This window comes from Pygoscelis adeliae, unplaced genomic scaffold (genome assembly GCF_000699105.1).
Source record: "Pygoscelis adeliae isolate BGI_AS28 unplaced genomic scaffold, ASM69910v1 Scaffold168, whole genome shotgun sequence".
In the NCBI taxonomy this organism is placed as follows: Eukaryota; Metazoa; Chordata; class Aves; order Sphenisciformes; family Spheniscidae; genus Pygoscelis; species Pygoscelis adeliae.
In genome coordinates, this window is record NW_008825566.1 from 3,320,493 (window position 1) to 3,334,607 (window position 14,115).

Consider the following 14,115-nt stretch of genomic DNA (forward strand, 5'->3'; position numbering starts at 1 on the left):
AGAGTGGTTAAACATTGGAACAGGCTGCCCGGGGAAGTGGTTGAGTCACCATCCCTGGAAGTATTTAAAAGACGTGTAGCTGAGGCGCTTAGGAACATGGTTTAGTAGGCATGGTGGTGTTGGGTTGACAGTTGGACTCGATGATCTTGGAGGTCTCTTCCAACCTTAATGATTCTATGATTCTAAGATGTCCCTGCTTGTTGCAGGGGGGTTGGACTAGATGACCTTTAGAGGTCCCTTCCAACCCAAACTATTCTATGATTCTATGATTCTGTAACACTCCCGCCCAACTTGGTGTCATCTGCAAACTTACTGAGGGTGCACTTGATCCCCTTGTCCAGGTCACTGATAAATATATTAAACAGAACTGGCCCCAATACTGAGCCCTGGGGAACACCATTTGTGACCGGCTGCCAGCTGGATTTGACTCCATTCACCACAACTCTTTGGGCCTGACCATCCAGCCAGTTTTTTTACCCAGCAAAGAGTATGCCCATCCAAGCCATGAGCTGCCATTTTCTCCAGGAGAATGCTGTGGGAAATGGTGTCAAAGGCCTTACTGAAGTCCAGGTAGACCACATCCACAGCCTTTCCCTCATCCACTAGGTGGATCACCTTGTCATAGAAGGAGATCAGGTTGGTCAAGCAGGACCTGCCTTTCATAAACCCATGGTGACTGGGCATGATGACAGGAGCAATGAACAAAATGGCAGGGACTCCAGCCAAACCCATGACTTTAATTCCAACGGGTAGTCAGAGAAATGCTTGGCAGTATTCAGCCAGCTCTATTTTTAATATTGTGTTTACATGTGTAATGACCATGTGCACATAATAGCTGTCCCCCTCCCTGCTCCACCCAGCGCTTTCCAGTATTGCTCACTATAGCTTCAAGCAGACGTGCCTTATGGCCATTCCTGAATTTGTGATGGCATAATCCGGGGAAAGCACCTCGGCCATTACACTTGCAAATGTGCTAACTATCAAGAATATTATTTTAATAGATTTTTCACAGATAGCTTCTGCTGTTTGTCCCACTCACCATTCCAGAGACCTGTTCAGACTGGGATGCAGGGAAGGGGAGACACCAAGAGGGAGGTGGGGATCCAGCAGTTAGCGTGTTTTACTGCTGCCGGTGCTCCGCAAGCCCATCGCAGCTCAGAGCTTTGCAGGCAGGCAGGAAAAACAAGGCAGTCACCCAGCCACCACTGGCAGGTGGCTTTGCTGTGAGATAAAACACCTGAAATCACGGCTGGCCCAAACCCGAGCACAGGGGGTCCAAATGCTTTAGTTCATCATCGGTCAAAACTCCCCTTGATTTCTGGCTGCCTGGAGTGGCTGGCAGCAGGCAGCAGCAGCAGCCAGCTCGTATGGCCAGCCTCCCCTCCCAGCTATTTCCAGTTCTGCAGTCATCTTTTCAGACCTACTCCTGCAGCGATCTTGCAGATGTGGCTTTCAGCACAAACACAATACAAGCTCCCTTAGCAGCAGCAGCAAATTATACATGAGCGATGGTCAAAACCGTGGGGTCCTTTGCAGTACAGAGCTTCCACTGAAAAGCAGTCAGAGCATGATGAAAAGGAGGATTTAGCATCACTAAGGACATCTGTAGCAACAATATTTTCCAAACCTGTAGCTGCAAACTTTGCTGGGAACATTATTCATTAAGCTGTGGTCAGTGCAGGAAAATAATTTTGGAAATCTTAATAGAATCAACCATTTACTGTGCTTACTTCTTAATGAGGTCTCCTGAGATTCAAGTGTATAAAGAGTGGCCACTTGGCTCCCCATGGCAGCAAGGGTAGCATGGTGCCCATCCTGCTGCAAAGCACAGGGCCCCATCCCCCTGGAAAAAATCAGGATCTGCCTTTATTTTGGTTGCTGCTACCAGGGCTGGAGAAGCTGAGGGTGTAACAGTGCCATTGAGTTGGGCTGCAGAGGTGGGAAAGGCAGTGGGGACACACACCCCACTGTCCAGGCACATTGCATTGGGCCACTGAGTATGGGACCCCTGACCTGCGTGTGACCCATACCAATCCTGCATGGCACTTGCACATCATAAACACCCCATTTAAAATACAAACCCATCCATTTTCACTCCAAAAGAGATGCGTCCTTTGCTGTAGCCCATGCTGCTACCCATGTAGCCATGAACACACAGCACCCCAATGCTGCATTATTCTGTGGTAAGCTAAGCTGTTAGGACTAAAATCAGTTTTAAGTTCTCGATGCATCATTTGTGTCTTTATGTATTACTAACCTGCACTCTAATTGCCAGTGCACCAGGCTGAAAGTGAGTAGGAGTTGGTTTGTGTTTATTTTTCCCACAAGAGGGGAAATGTCCCAGCCATTCTCCTGAATTAAAAATTGGGTTTGTTTTTCTTGCTGAGCTAGGATAATATGATGGAAGGATGAAGCAGTGGAGTAGAAAACACCGAACTGTTAGCCCGTAGCCGTAGGAGAGTTTCGTCATTATCTTGTTGTGCAGTGCCTGGCTGTGAGGACCGCTGGCCTGTGGGCACAACAGCAATGCAGATCAGCCTCAACATCACAGCGATGGGAAATGGCACAGGAGAAAGGAGAACAAGTGAACAGAAAAAGTGACCACACTTGTTCTGTTCGCCGTGGCCGTGGGCTGCCATCTTCCACCTGCTGGCCATGCATTTATAATGTGATTGCTCTGGGAGGTGATTTCTTTAGGGAATGAATTCCAATTTCCATAACAGATTCAGCCCTTGAGAAGCATGATGCTCATCTAGAGCATAATATAAATGCTCCAGCATAATATAATATTATAAATATATATAATATAAATAGCTCTATAAATAATAGCTGTCTCACTGACCAGTTATGCTATGCACAGCCCTACTTTATCACCAGATGGCTGATGGAGATGATCCTATTTTTATCTGTTCTGCATTGCCCATGAAAAGCTTGTTGTTTAGCCCGTACTCCTCTTTCCGAGTACTTCTTCACAAAAGGAGATGTTCTGCAAGTGGGATTGTTCATGTAACCATTGTTAATGGAGAGGAGTGGAAGGTTTCCCAGTCTTTCTGGAAGCAAATGGAAAGAAAGATGGCATGGCAACTGTCCGCTACCAAACCACTGCCCGTGAGCACTTCCAAAGGGCTGCCTCACTAGAGCAAGGCCTGAACTGTCAAGTGCCAAGAGATATTGCTGACCTCATGATTTTCTAGAAATTTTTGTAGGTAAATTCTGTTGTCGTGTCGCTCAAAGTATTCAGGAACATTTTGATATGGCCTAACCTGTTATTATCCTCCAAGGGCAGGGTACAGGAAATGAAAATGGCAATTACCCACTATTTAATTACACTGTCCATTAGTTAAGCCTTTTCTTCCCATGCACAAAAAGGCTTCACCCAAGATGAATCCCTGCTCTACACCTCTGTGGAAGCGTGAAAGTGGCCAACAGCTTGACTAGCTCCAGCCATGCATCCTGACATCTGCAGGCAGACCCCACCAACCAACCTCAAGCTGTGCTACCTGCTCCTTGGCAATGCAAAGCTCCTTCCTCCTTGTATGAGCTCGTCCCTCACCTCTGCACACAGGTGGAGTAAGACCTTGGGGGTTCAAGCAGAGCACACGTGGGGTAGAGCGACTGACCCCAGAGGTTTCACCTTTGTCAGGAGGTCGACAGTAGACGTCTCTTCACCCAAGAGGGTCTGTGCTCGGACAGCACCAGCAGAATTTGTGCCGGAGTGCTGCAGCATTTCTTACTAGAAAAAAAAGTGGCTTTATTTTTTCAAATAGAAAAATAGCCTTAGGAAAAAGCAGGAACTCAAAGCATGCTCATTCCTACAACTTTAAAATAATAACAAGGTTGCATTTTTGTGGGCAAAAACCAAGAGCTGCCTCAATGCAAAGAGCATGGAAGAAGAGTGTGAGTCAGCAGACCTGAGCCAGATCCTTTGATGTGCTGCGCTCCGGAGGGGCCAGGAGAGCTCAGCAGCTTTCTGTGTTCCCCCAACTCCAGTGCCACCAGGACCTGCCCAACTCTCTGAGCAGAGGGGGAAGCTGGGGAAAGCACGAGATGCTTTTTGTGCAGAGGAAGTCTAGTAACCTGTGGAATTACAAACAGCTTTGTGCTACTCAAGCCACAAAGCAGACTCAGAGGGGACCAAAGAAAGCTAACTCTAAGTCTTTTCCCAATTAAACTGCAAGCTCTTCAGCTTCCTCTTCATGTATTCATATAAGGCAAGACGCACGTCCCCTGATTTCAGCCATGAAAAAGCGGGTACCTCATCTAAATACTTTTGGAGAGGGAGAAACAGGAGGAAGAATTTAGCTATGATTTAAGAATATAAATTAATGTGTGGGCACTGTGGATTGTGAGGGCTTTGGGTCTGCTGCCACAACCCACATGGAACAGGGAGGTTAATGTGCATCTGAGACAACCATATCATTTCGAACCAACGTACTGTTGGCCAAAACGGGCACTACCAAAGCAGTGCTGCCATAAATTTTTAAGATTTTTTTTTTTGCTTGTTGCACTAAAAATTTTGAAAGAAAATCCTGACTTTGCTCTTTGAGAGAGGCTCTTAGAGAATCGGACTTTGCTCTCTCTTCTGTGGGCTTTACTATGCAAACTCTCTTACTGAAAGGACCATTTATGAAGAAAGGCAACAGAATTGTGCTTTTCATTTAGACGGAGACAAGGCGTCCTCTGCATTGTAAGGGAAATATCATTTGCAGCCCAATGAAAGTATCTCTTTGTAAGCCTTCAGAGCCAAAAACAATTAAATTAAAAACTTACATCCCTGAATATAAAGTCCCAAAACACTTTCTTAGCTAATAAAACTTCTAAAACAAAATAGATTTGAATAGATAGGAGCATCCTGTTAACCATTGTAACATTGCTAGATGAAAGGCTGCTTCTTTTTTGGCCTTTACATTTTCTCTTGTGTCAGGTTAAGCATTTCACAAGAATTTAAAATATAATTAAAATTTAGAGTCCTCAGGATGGGATGGAATAATTATTTCACTATTGTGAAAATGGGCGTGAAAAAGATCTTATGACTTGTTCTTAATAATCCGACTCACACTTCATTACAGTACCTGCAATATTTAATTTGTGAAACCAGTGTAATTGTATTTGCAAGATGCACTATCATGATGGTGTGAGGAAAGCAAGCAGCCTGCGAGCCCGCCAGATGAGGAGCTTGCTGCCCAGCCTCCTGCCCTGACTGCAGTGAAATCGCCAGCAAAGCAAAATAAATTGCTTTTGCTTCGCCGGAACAACACTCTGATCTCACCCTCCAAATAGAGAATTTCCTGCTCCTGCTGCTCTGACTCAGCAGCTTGCTCAGAGCAACAGGAAGAAAACAAAGAGGAAGAGGTCAGGGAGGAAGGCAGAGGTGGGAGCCCGGCACTCGCCCGTCCTCTCCTGATGGTCCTCCTGCTGCATCCTCGCACGTCCCGCGGCTCTGGAGCTCGGGGCTGGACCTGGGTCACCATGCAGGAGTCCATCCATAACCCTGGTGTGGCTTCCCTGCGCAGCCGCAGTGCTCCCTGTCTCCCACCTCTCCCCAGGTCCACCCTGGTGAGTCTTTACTGGAAGGGTCCCTACGACACCAAAATATTTGGGTGTGGATGGAAGGGTCCTGCATGATTTTACCAACTGGTAAGCACCATCCACAACCATAGAAGTAAAAGACACCAGGAATTCAGCGTGGCTCCTGTAGGCCCATCTCCTTCCCTCTGACACACTAAGCCTCCTCATTAGGATAGATAAAAGGATGGCACTAGAGGCACGGAGGGGAAGAGGAATGGCAAGGCGAGCCGTGGCTATTCGATTCCCTTTGCATCCAGAACAGCTATGCAAGCCAAGCCTGCAAATAGCAAGGCAATGAATCACCGCGCTACGCTAGATGTGGCTTTCATCACTTTTATGCTGATGCCATGGATGCTAGCGAGGTTCCTCCTGATTTACAGCAGCCTGAGAGGAACAGGAGCATGCGAGGCTCACGAAGCAGAGCCATGAGATTGCAGTGCAGCCTCCCGAAAAGCAAGACATGGAGGTGAAGATGTGACTGGGAACAGCGTAGCAGAGCCCTCAAGATCTCGGTTGGCATTGGACAGAAGCTGGACTAGAACAAACAAATCTGAGCAAAGACCACATGCTATTACATTGCTTACTTAAATGCTGATTAAATATTACCTTTTCAATTTGTATTTGTCCAAGAAACCAAATGACTATACTGCTGGTGGTATTCAAAGACTACCTGCAGATTGATCTGCAGCTCGTGATGCCAGGCTTCTCCCTGGTGGTACGCTGCACTCAGTACGAGCAAAGCAGTAGTGGTAGGTCCCACACTGAAACCTTCCCAGCTGAGCATTTCACTTGGATAGTTATTTATGGAGTGACTCACGAAAAAACAAATAAGGAGGGAAGGGAATTAAATGTTCTCCGTTTTTCTGTGATTGAGTCAGTAACCCACAGAGCGAGAAACCCAGGCACAAAACTCCGGCACTCTCTAGTGAAAGCAGGGCTGTCCCTGCAGGCAGGCGGTGTAAGGCTGGTTTGCCCCACAGCTCCTGTATTGAGTGGACTACGCAGATGGATATCCTAAAATAGTAGTTCCAGCTTGTGCCCTGAGCCCCTAGAAATGCTGTCTCTGTGCTGGTACATTAACAAGGGCCAGGGCCCCAGCCCAAATACTGGCAGGTAGGGGTCCACATGCTGGCGTGCTCGTGGCAAGGAGCCACAGTCCCTCAGAGGCAGCCTGGAAGGGACCACCTTGTCCTTGAGATGTGAACTCTGCCCCCAAGCCAAAGACCACTTTGGTGCAGGGTGGTGGTGAGGATGGAGGCTTTTGCAGAGCTGGGGCAGGACACAGTGCCACGTGCACCCCTGAATTCAGCCTGGGAGCCACCTCCCCTTCGCCGGGGAAGGCACCACTTGGAGCTTCTGGGGCTGCTGGGGTTTGCTTTGCCCCCCAGAAGCTGGCCCCAACGCTCACCTGCAACAGCCCTCATCTGTAGCAGCCATCGGCTGCAGCCCAAAAGTATTCATCAATAGAAAAATAAATTCTATGTATATTTAACTTCCTAGATAGATGATGTGAGTCAGTATGATGGCATTTTTAACCCACAATGTCATCATCTACTGCACCTACCCCTATCTACTGTATCCCTCCCAGTCCTGGACTTTGCTCTTGGGAAGTTCTGCGCCTCATACAGGGTGTTTACCCATGCAATAAGGAAACAGCATTACAATTTTGTTTTCCTTCTTTTCCTTTTTTTAGCAGCCCTGTGTAATGGGGTTGACAACAGGTTGATTGTATCTGATGTAAATTTTCCAGAAGTTTCATTCTGCTCTGCAGTGCGCGTGTGTAAGGGAATTGTGTTTAGTACTCACTTACATGGGTACTGGGATAATAACCCAGTGGATCTTGCTGCTTAAACTATGGAAATGGAAAAAAACTCTTTCTGCATGTGTATGGACATTTTCTGTCATGCCCAGATCCAGCTGTATGCAATCCAAATATATTCTGATATTAAAATCACTTTGCCTAATAACGTATTTGTGGACTTAACACTTGTACACCGTGCAGAACTGAGTAGCCTGCTTTATTTCACAAGCGGGGTGTTTGGCAGAAGTTTGGCAACTGCCTCCAGCTGTGGAGCTCTTTCTCTCACCAGGTGCAGATGGCAGCAAATCTCCTTCCTCTGAGCTAAAATGCAAATTCCAGCCCTTACCAAGATAGTGCACTGGAGAGTAACCGCTCTCTTTCGTAATATGCTGCCAGGCACATCCTCAGGAAAGGGCAGAGGGAAGGGAAGAGGGAGAGACAGAGGTGCATCCATCCTGTAGCAGATAGGGCAAGGGAGAAAACTTGGGCACTGGTGTAGATCATAAAAAATGCAGTTAATGAGGGGCCATGGGGTTTGCAACAACTAGATTAAAGAGGGGTTGAACATACTTTACAAGGACACTGTCAATATGCAATGCTTTCCTTTTCTGATTTGAATACCACTGTAGCAGCAAGCAAAGTCTGCAAACACCTTCCAAGCAGTTGGGAGAGGGGTACAGGGTATAGGATGTGGGATGCGGGATGCAGACAGGCCATTGTGGGGGCCAGGTGGAAGGAGCAAGCTGGGGAGCATGTTGCTGAAATCTGTGAAGCAGTTCAGAGACAACTTCTATCACTAGCCCTATCATCAATATCCATGTTTGCATCAGGAAAGGAGCAGGCAGGAATGTACAGGCTTAACTCTGTTTTCCTGTGTGTTGCTTATTTGGGAGAAAAAACCATCACCCACCATACTAACATGGTCCCTTTTCCCCACTGCCATCACACACACAGATACATTGTTTGCTAACTGCAGATCACTCACAAACACGGGACACTAAATTTAGGTTGAAGTAGTGTTTCTTTGTTTGAAAACAAAACAAACAAAGCAAAATAATTACAGGAGTCTTGCAAGTGAATACAACAAAAAAAACCAACCAGAGGCAAAATAGCACTTTTATCTCCAGAGCTCAAGCATTTCTGCAAAGCTGCGTTGGGGTTGGTGCCTCCTCCTTGCTGAAAGGAAAACAAAGCACTTGGATCCATTCAAGAGCCCCTGGCAGAATTGGGAAAACCTTCTGGGGTTCTTGCCCCTGCAGAGCTCATTGGAAAGATCTGAGATGGGGAAGTCTTTTTGAGACAGATTTTCTTCTCAGCATCGTGCATTATGAAATACAATTCTTGATTTGTTTAAACGCTCTCCATGCCAACCGAAAGCAGACAGAACCAGACCAGACCCTCAAATCCAACACTAAAAATCCACAACAGGGAAGACCCGTGCAATACATCCCCCAAGCCCGCACCAGCCCTGCCGTGCTGGTTCTTACCTGCTACCAAGGCATGCTTTTTCCAGTTTCCACTTGGAGCTGGTGGGGATGCTGTGCAACCCCCCGAGCTTTCCAGCAACTGCAGCAAAAGCCAACCATAACAACACTCGAGATGCTGAGATTTTGGTAAACTGCTTCAGCCTTGAACCCAAATTGTACCCCCCAAATACATCAAAAGCCCAAATCATTTCTCATCTTCTCCCTGTAAACACAAAGGGGAGTACTGCTTTGGGGGCGTGCGGAAAATGAGTGCCCACTGCCCCTCTGGCTGCTTCCCATGTGCTCCTTACGTGTGTTCGCCTGTCCCTCACCTTCAATAGCAACTAAAGTGCTACTGGTGAAGGATGCCTACTGACAAAGGTGCTTTGGGAAGCCCACAGCAAACCCCTGCTAACGACAGCTGTGTGGCAAAAAAAGGCTGCAGAATGACAAGTGCGTTTTAAGAAACAAGGGCAACATCATTAAAACTCTTCCTTGTCCTCAAGTGACCAACTAAACTTCCGCACAACTGTTAGGAGTTCAGATGGGAATTCGCACATTTGGCGTGAAGTGGCTACTCAGTGTCGCTCCAGAATAATGCAGCTGGAAAAATTTTTGTCCAAAAACCCGGCCGGCCAGAAATATGCAGGGGATGCACATGACTTGATGTGACCAGAGCTGGATGTCTAGGAACAGCACTGCCAGCCAGAGAAGTGGAGGAGATGGCTCTGGGAATGCTGGATCTGGGTTAAAACTCAGCAAAATCATGTCCAGCCGTAAGGACCTGCTTCTGCAGGGACCTGAGGTCAGGGCGCTCTGGGTGGGCAGGCCTTTTCCCTGGGAGCTCGGGGGTAGCAGCTCTGGGGAAACTGAGGTACAACCCCTCTCACACCACCCTGCCACTGGAGATTTAGGAAATAACACCAGGTATGGGGAGCATCCCACTGAACGCAGAGTGCTGGCAGCGCCGGGTACCAGATCTTGCTCAGGATCCTCAGCTGATGCTTGGTGAACTGAAGGGGTGCTCACAGCACAGGCACAAGGCTGAGGGCTGCAGATCGAGATTTCCTGTGGTCCAGCCCGTAACAGAGTTTACTTTGTACGGAGCAAAACACTTGTTTTCCTCCATAGCCTCCTAGGTCCAGGATCAGACACTCCAGGTGCAACCCTGGAGTTCCTCATTTTGCTCGCTGACTATTTTTGTTCTGCTCTGGTTTTAAGTCTTCTAAAAATGTCTTCACTTACACATGCCTTTTAAATTTATTTATTTCCTCTATTTTCTTATCAGCTACAGGGAGGCTATATTTAAACCTCAGATACAGCATTAGCTCTTTGGCAATATTTAAATTCTTATGGGATGTGTGTGGTCTGGAAAATGAAAAGTTAGGTTAATTGTTTGACCAATTCAATAAAGCAGAGCGGCATCTCTGTGATCTAAACTCAAACCTGCGTTATCTGACAGGGAGGGTGGTTTTTGTTTGAGTCACCTAGACAACTCTCCCTCAAACATCACCGACATAACCCTTTGACATCAGTGCAGGTGCTGTCTCCGTGATTTCCCTATTTGCGTGTCACCACCCTCTCGATCTCAAGGGCAGGAGCTGGCAGGCTCCCCGCTGCCATCAGTAGGTACTCCTGCACGGCAGGCGTGACTCCCAGTCCTTAAACGTCGCCTCTGAATCAGCAGTGACCCAACGATTAGTGCTTGGGAAAGGAGCACGTTGCACCATTCACTTCACATCAGTGGTTCCCAGATGACTCACAAGCGGCATGAACCAGCGCAGCTCAGTTGGAGACTTTTTGGGAGCAGTAGGGCCCTGCCCTCTCCTGCACACTCTGCTCCCATGCCCAGCTACGTAGGTTGTGCAGAGCAAGAGTTAGACAACCTTGAGCAGTGTAGGTCAGTCAGCAGCCCCAGGCACCAGCACACAAGGACACTTGCAGCTGTGCTGGGATCCCACGAGAAGGCTGAGCCTGGGGTCTCCATGCTGGGAGGCCCTCTGACACCAGGCTCTCTTTGATGGGAAGTGGGCTCTATCGATTTTTCAAGTTTCATTAAAAAAATCAGGTCACCTTCAAAGCCCAAGGAGAGAAAGCTCCTTGAATGAAGGGGGGGAAAGGTAAAAAAAAGCTCATGGTAGCAAAAATTATAAAGAAGAGAAACTAAGGGCGATGCACAATAGCACAGGTAGGGGATTCAGACAACCCAGTGCATGGGCAATGGGATGCCTACCATCAAAATGGCAGCACATGCCCCTGCACACCTCCCCTGTGGCAAGAGAAGCATAAACAAAAATGTGAAAGAAGAAAAAAAAGATGTCTTGCTCTCAAACAGCGATGCTGGGCTTCCCTCTGATGGACACAAGCCCAGTGCATTGCTTCTGGCTGAACAACTCAGTGTATAATCCTCTGGATAAAGCGGCTCCATCACTCACTGGGAGCTGCAAACCGCCCAGCACCGGTTGTTTAACCAATGGTAGGATATTCAGTTTCTAATTATAACCTCATTAACTAAGAAGAGCAAATAATACTTAGGCACAGTCTATAACTCCTGGGGTTAATAGGGAATTCGCAGACCTGCCAGCTAGGGATTGCTGACCTTCTGTTGGAGGAGGGGATCCATGGATGAATTACCTTGCTAAGGCATCGATTACAGGAACAGCATAATGATTTCTTACAATTTGTTTTCTACTCCTGATGTGCTCAGCAGTGTTTTGATACATACCTGGAGTAAGAAACCTTGATGCAGGTTACAGGAATAGCTCCAGACCTAGCTGGCTGGAGATAGCTTATCATTTGAACCCTCTATTGTACACCAGAGTTTCTTAGCCACTTGCAATAAAATCTTTCTCCAACAATCTCTTTCTGGTCCATAGACCTTTTGTTTCACAGCTTTGTTGCAGGTCCTGCCTGCATATTTTTCCACTCATTCCTGAAGATGACACATGGCTGATGCTGCGGGTAGGAAACACCCAGAGAATGCTCTGCTCCTCTCTTCCTCTGCGTGATCCTGAGCCTGCCTGTAGGGATGCAACCTTGGCACAGCTTCTGCCACCAGTGAATTTTACAGCACGGCAACTTGAACGGCCTCGATGACTGACCTGTTGTGTTTTCTATCAATCAAAACTCCCACACCCCTCAAACTATGGGATATAGTTTGCTGGGAAGCACTGGCAGGAGCCCACCTGGAGGTTGTCCTCGAACCCTTCTTGATAGGAAGAATATGATCCCCACCACTCTTTGGGTACTGACAGCTGCTAAGATGTATGTGATACGGATGGGGAGTGGCTTTTAGCACACTGAGACCCCGAGGGAAATCTCCGCTCAGTCCTCTGCCTCAGGGCACTGACGATATTCCCCCCTCCTGTTGGTGCCCTGCTATTCCTGTGAGGAAGACGCACGGCTGTGACTCTATAAAACTCCAGCCTGGCTAAGTCGGCAGCAGCCGTGTTTGTCAGCTCCGGCAGCCCCCGATGCTGCGGCCGTACATCCAGCTGCACTCGTAGCCGAGCTCACTCGGAGCTCCCTCCTCAAAGTTGTTCACCACAGCGTGGGTGTTGTTCTGCACTTGCAAGTATTTTACTTTGTTTCCGAGGGCTCAGGGGAGCCCTAAGGATTGGCATTTTACTTGGTACATTGCGCTGCTACCAGCCACTTGGGCTTTGACAGACAAGCACTCGCAAATCTTGTGCTGCTGCTGCAAGACCCGCTCCTGCTCTTCTCTATTATTATTACAGCAAATAACCAGAGACACCCTAATTTCTCTGAAGCAACTTTAAGACTACAGCTTCTCAGCTTTTCATCCTGATAGGCCTTGCTGATAGGTAGCCAGCGGCTGGCAGCAGGTTGACTTGCCCCTTAATTTGGCTGGAGATGCTATTGGGCAGTGTGAGTTTTGGAGGCCCTCAGAGGCTGAGCACAACTTGACACAGCTAATACTGTCCAGCACGCAGCAGGGGGGCGGGCTGGGCCGTGGGCACCCCCAAAGGCCCAGAGCAAAGCCGGCTGGCGTGCATCCCCGCTGCAGCACGTGGGCTGAGGTTTGACCTCCTCCCAGGGATGCTTGGCTGAAGGAGGACACCTACAAGGTGGACTGAGCTGCTTCCCAATGAATGTAGAGCAGCACCAACCTGCCAAAAGGCCACTTGAAGCTGTTTATGAAAGCGTTGAGTGAAAGAAATGTATGGTTAAAGAACCTGCCTTAATGAGCAATGGAAACTCTCTGCGTGGCGATGAGGGAAGCAAACCCCATTAATGTTTTGCTTGCTGGGGATGTGCTGGGGTGTAGAACCCTCCTGTCTGGAGCAGGGCTTGCCTGCACAGGAATCCTCCCCATGCCATGGGGCTCCTTACAAGGGTGAGGACTGCCCAAATTGGGGCCCCCAGGCTCTGGGCGAGAGCCTCCAAGGGTTTGCTCACCAGTGAGGCACGTGTGGGGTGTCTGGCAGCACTTTAGCCATGTGTTGTGCCGCAGCAGGTAATGTGGAGCTGACGTGCTGGGGTTGCAATGCCCTGGAAGGCTTAGGAAAAACCCTCCCTCCCATTTGAATGATGGGATCTGGGAGAAATGATGGTGGTGTGTGGGCTCTCCATCCACTCCCCATCAAATACCATTAAAACCTCCTTCTTTTCTTCTTTTTTTATGTGAAGCTGGCAACACCCCGCTGTGTGAAAGGCAAACGGTGTCTCCCAGCCCTTCCCACCTCCGCATGCAGGAGAGAACTGCCCTCCCTTGGAGTAGTGCTCTGCAAACAAACCCCATGCGAGATGGGGAAAGAGCCCGCCGTCCTATCAACCTGATCTCTTCCCAGGAGATTTAAGGCACCCAGCATTTTATAAAAATGGGCATTTTTATCAGCAAATTGGTTTGTCCTAGAAGCAACTCTTTTCACCTACCTCTTAACTCTCACTACATCAGCGAAGCCCCTGAGATGCAAAATCATCATAAACTGCATCATGCTTCATGGTGCCCTGGGCCACCACGTTTCCAGCGCGTGCTGCACCAGAGCCACAGCCTCTGCTTTCCTTTCCCCTTCCCCCTTCTTAGTTTTCAGACTGCCACCAGTCCTGTGCTTGGTTTTCAGACAAGCAGAGACTTTCCCCGGGTGGAGGGGAGGGAAAGGTACCTCTGGCCTCAGGGTGGGGAAGCCTTGGTAAGATGTATAAATCAGGGGAGGGAGGAACAGGTGAATTCACATCGGGTCTGTTATCACTCTGACCACGTTCTTGCTGGGGAAGGTAACGTGTGAGAGGACCCACAGCCCAAAAGATGCTGTGCTG